This window comes from Triticum aestivum, chromosome 2A, assembly GCF_018294505.1.
Source record: "Triticum aestivum cultivar Chinese Spring chromosome 2A, IWGSC CS RefSeq v2.1, whole genome shotgun sequence".
NCBI classification, from domain to species: domain Eukaryota; kingdom Viridiplantae; phylum Streptophyta; class Magnoliopsida; order Poales; family Poaceae; genus Triticum; species Triticum aestivum.
This window is the reverse complement of record NC_057797.1, coordinates 714,448,985-714,454,246: the sequence shown is the minus strand read 5'-3', so window position 1 is coordinate 714,454,246 and position 5,262 is coordinate 714,448,985. Positions and strand designations below refer to the sequence as shown.

At 40.4% G+C, this 5,262-nt stretch overlaps 1 long non-coding RNA gene across 1 annotated transcript; it reads left to right on the top strand.

The window, feature by feature from the left end:
• Positions 1 to 437: 437 nt before the first annotated feature.
• LOC123186117 (uncharacterized) lies at positions 438 to 3,417 on the top strand. Its single transcript, XR_006493558.1, has 4 exons — positions 438 to 856; positions 963 to 1,055; positions 1,584 to 1,694; positions 3,113 to 3,417. It is a non-coding gene; the product is annotated as an uncharacterized lncRNA (long non-coding RNA).
• Positions 3,418 to 5,262: the final 1,845 nt, after the last annotated feature.

Genomic DNA, 5,262 nt, shown 5'->3' with positions numbered 1-5,262 from the left:
AATGTTTTGTAGCACATATTGGGCTGTAACTTTATACCGTATATGCATAACAATATATTATAGAAGAGTACTTTGCGCACAACAGATTATATACAATTTACATGCAAAGATTCATGCCAACTATCGATTGATTCCTTGATTTGGGTCCAACTAACGTCAGATTGTAGCATCGACCAATCGCACAAAGATCGATATGGCAATTTTGACCATGGAATTACTTTTGATGGGATATCTGAAATAATTACTTTCGATTAGAAATTTATTTTACCTGCAAAAGAGAGAGTAGAATTTGTTTTACTGAATACGTATGGTATGTCTCTTTTCGAATTTCTTATGAAAAAATGTCAGTTACGGCAGGAGCAGGAACCATTTTCACCTCCCGCCATTATTTACCTCTTGCCACTTACCAATTTTCTTTTCGTGCGGCCCATCTTGTATCCGCCATGTGCCCACGTCCTCCCATCCACCCCTTTCCCACTGAAACCTCCCACGCCGCATCTTCTCTTCTCCCAATCCCAACAACTTCTTCGCCGCCGCCGCCATGAGCCAACCCCGTTGTCTCCAGTTGATCCGGCTGCGCACCTCACCGTCGTCGCTCTCCCTGGCCCAGCAACGTCTCCCACTCCCTGCTCTTCCTCCCGACGCGGAAGTGTCCTTTCGAGTCTCGTCTCCGTCTTCGTGGTCCTCAGATCTGGCAGCCTCCGGCCACAGCTCGACGCCGCTCCTCAGGACCGTGTCGGTCTTCTTCGTCTCTCCCACGGCATGTATCGGCCCCTTCTGAAACTCCTCGTCCGAGTGGCCACCTGATGCCGCTGTGTAGACCACGTTCACTCCTTCCTTTGCCCGCCTGTACCAGGTCCGGTCGCCTCTTCCTTTGCGCAATTCCTCGAGCAGGTCATATATGTGGCGTATGTGTGCTGTTTAATGGATGGTGAGCTTATTTTCTGGTGGTTGGGGTCCAGGATTTGCTCCTGTGGTTCAAGTTGAATACCGGGGAGATGGAGATGGTCACATGGCTGGCTTCTGTGGTGGTGAGGTTCAAGTTCTACAGCGAGGTCATGGTTGTTTGCATGTCTGTTTAGGTCTATTTTTTGTGTGTATGATTGAAAAACAAAGCCAGGCCTATTAGTTTGGAAAATAAAGTCAAGCATATGTGTTTAAAAATAGTTTGATTAATAAGCAAGTGGCCATTTTGCAACGGTGAGGTGAGCTAGTTAGCTTGTGTTGATGCATGTATGTTTGGTCAAGGCTAGCTAGTTGCCGCAGTTTTACTAGTACATAAGAGAAGAGACACTATGTCATCATGTGCAATCAGAATCGGGATGTATACTTCACACTATTGTATAACTTAACTAGCAGTCCTCCATTCATGTAGTACGTACATCCCTTGTTCTTTTTCCAAGTTCTTTCATCTCGCTTTTGCTTTTCTTTTCAGTATTTTGTATTTCTGTAACATTTAGCTCCTGTTCCTAAGGCTGATGCATCCACTGACATGTTAACATCATGTCCTGTGTGTTCTTTCTCAAAGATGTAATGCAGGGGTTCTTATTTGATGTTCTTATATACGCTATGTTATCATACAGGTGGCCGTTGGGCCTATCTGAAGAGCAACAATGTAACACTTTTGAGCTTAGGTACATGAAGTCGTATTTGAAAGGGGACGAGATGATGTTCATCAAAGTGAAACTGAAAAGGTTGGTCTATCATCTCTTAGTCATACATCACATTTAGTTATGCGCCAATTTAGTTCTAGACATGAGCATGGAGAAACATATATATGTGAAAGGTTGGTCTATCTGAAGAACAACAATGTAACGCTTTTGAGCCAGCGTACAATAGCTTTCAAGACGCATGCTACAGATAACTTGCTTCGAGTCCTGCTCTTTTTATTTGAGGTGTTTTCTTAGCTTACCACGTTGCATAGGTGGTACTACTGTAGTATATATAATGTATGCACCTGCTTGTGCCCTAATTTCCTAGATGTCGCTCATAACTTAGAAATCTATCTTTGGGCTGTTTTCTTTACACTAAATCCATCTTAATTAAGGTGCCAGGGGAATTTTTTTGTTGAATTCATATAGGTAAATATGTTACTATAATCAATTACAGTAAAATCATTTGCACAGAGAAAATTTCAAATTAGACAATATGATTTGGCATGTTTGACCCTCTGTCAGGCATCCTCCTTTCTAGCTTTTGTTTTTCCCTGTAATGACTTTGCCTCTTTTGGTCCTGAACGTTTGAGACCATGATGCTTTTGAGAATGTATGGAAAGCTTGGTTTCATTATAGCAATGGAACCAGGGTCTAAAAAAGTGGACATTGTTGAGAAGAATTGGAACTACATACAGAAATTCTGGTAGCTTTAACCATGTAGAATGATTTTGACCTCTCATACGAAACATAAGAAGTGGCTTAATTTAATTAGGTATGTGCAGTATAATCTAAATTGTTGTTGATGGAGATTAGTGTGAGCTGCTGCTATTTAATTTGTTTTGAATGAACACACAAATTATATCTTTCTTTACATTGCATTCTTAACCAGTTTACTGTATGCCCAAGCTGCCCAGTAGTGGTTTGCTAGTCTACTACTGCAAAATATAAACGCTGGTATATACTTCAGCGAGGTTGTAGATGTCCATTGTACTTGGTTAATATAATTTTTGTAATCGCAACAAGCCAATGAACCGATTATCAACCCGGCATTGTATATTTCAGATAAGGATTTTTTTTACCTGTATCACCTGTCCATCTTGGTGTAACCATCGCACATGTGGGTTCTGGAGATATGATTAATACAGTTAATTAGAAAATTTTCATGTTCTTTGAATTATATGAATGTTACAAGTAATTAGAAAAGCATGATGTATTATAAAGCGTTGCAAACTTATTATTAAATTGAAATTAGTGTGGTTTACTGGTATATTATTCCTTTAGTACACAGAGCAATGTGTAGTCCTCAATCTTTATTATTTGGAGTATGTGTTGATACTATTAGATAGCAGCTAACCTGTCAATTAGAGCATCTAAGTTTTGTCATTGTATGCTCAATTAAATTTCAACTAGATAACATCATTTTCATCTCCCTTACAACTACTCTAATCATTTCTTAGGAGTGGGAAACAATACCGGAGGAATCGTGATCTATGGCAAGGGCGATGATGTCTATGGCGATGGTTGTCATGATTTATATGGCAATGGGCGTTATGATCCATATGGTGATGAAGATGAGTCTGATCTTTCTTCAGGATATGCAACAAAGTGAACTTATGAAGTTTTGGTCAATTTTAGCTTATGCATAATGCTTGGACCATTATATCTTAGTTACTATTTTTGTTTTGCATTTCAAACTTCCTAGATAGATCATTATGATTGATGTAATTTGGATGCGCTAAATATACTATATGTTACTTGGTCATGTGTGGTTATGCAATTATAAGATAGTATATTTGAAGTGGAAAACAATCCTTTTGGGGAGACTAATGGCCTACCATACAACAAACATCCCAGGCACAGAGACTTCACTCTAGATGAATCTGTATATTGATGTTGTTTGTCAGGCTCTCAACCGTAGGAATCCCCGAAGTGGTGTATACACAGTCGGCGATCATAATAGCTTTCGGTTTCATTCTCCTTCTGGTTATAGCAAACCCCGAAGGGTTTCATTCTCCTCTCGGTTATAAGAAACCTCGAAGGGTCAAATATACCATCATCTATTGTGAAAATTGACGGGAAGTAATAACGGTCAGAAAATAGATATCCGACGGGGAACCGTCAGCTATAAGCGTTGTCGAGTTTACGTGAACCGGCTGGTGACCAAAACATGCCCGACGGCTCACCGTCAGCTAATTACCTTCGGAGAAGGTATTACCCAATAGTATCGTCGGCAATAAGTGTAATGGCCGACCAAGCATAGCCGACGGGAGATTGCCGACGGTGTACCGTCGGTTATATGTAAATCCGACGGTGGACTAAAACATCCGACGGTAATTTGACCCTCGGTTATAATGAAAAATCTAGTAGTGTATATTAGAATATCCTCTGCATTACAAAGATAATCTCACAACTATTTATGTTTTCCTGGTTCTCAGATATTATACGTAATTATAGTGAATATCATAATCCGCGCATCAGAAGAATATTGTGGAACACTGCAATGACTTACAAAATTGGCACCAAGGCATTGAGTGCCATTCTGAATGCAATGAAACGCATACGCTCCCCACCTGTAGATTCTTGTTCAGAATATGATCCTAATGACTATTCTAAACTCGAGGAGTCAAAAGCACATGGCCTATCATGTTCACCCATCAAGGTGCCTGCTCTAATTTTGCAAGGTTTTATTGATTGCGCGTATCTTGCATATGTTGTCTTGCATTTCTTCTACTTTGTTGCACCGTCATCTGCTTAGTTTACTCATCATATATGTCGAAATGTCATGCACATCCATTATCAATACATATTCCATCTGTCATCATACCATATTTTTCCACTCAAATGTTGTTCTTGTGCATCAGACATCAAAAAGGAAGAGGGTGATTGCCAAACCTGAAGGAGCACCATCAAAGTTCTTGAAAAACGTGGTTGTGCCGGAGAAATTAGACAGCACCCCACTTATATTGGTTGTACAACCAGTGACACAAAACGTAGGACCGACTCCAGCAGACTGTACCCATACTTCACTGGCCACACCACTAGCCCCACCACACAGGACCTGCACTCCAGCAAAACGTATGCCTATTTCAGTTGCCATAGCACCAGTCGTAGCATAGAAAAATCACACTCCAGCAAAAAGTACAACTAGTCCACCGGCCGAAGACCTATCCCAACTGCGAAGACGGCCAATTCCTGCAGATTAGAACCCCATTCCAGTTATTCCCAGTTTAAAAGACAATGCTTTCAATGTTGTTAGGGACTACGTGCATATATTCCCATCATTGGAAGATTATAGTGAAGACAAACACCATTTTTACATCTTCCTGTCCCACTTACGTGTAAGTGCTATTATTCATGGTGATTATTTTCCTGTTTTCTGCTGATTGAACACATCAATGATTTACATTACATTGTTGTAAGTAGGCGAGGGTCAATCTGGATAGTCATGACGAGCAAAGGTTGCTTGCGCTTTTCAAGGAAGCATTGCAGCAGTATTGGTGTTACCTGAGGAAATCACACTTTGATGGAAAGTCTATAAACGAATTTCTGGTGAAGTCTCCTGTGCTAAATTTAGAAGACATTGAATGGAAAAACCTTGTTATGCACT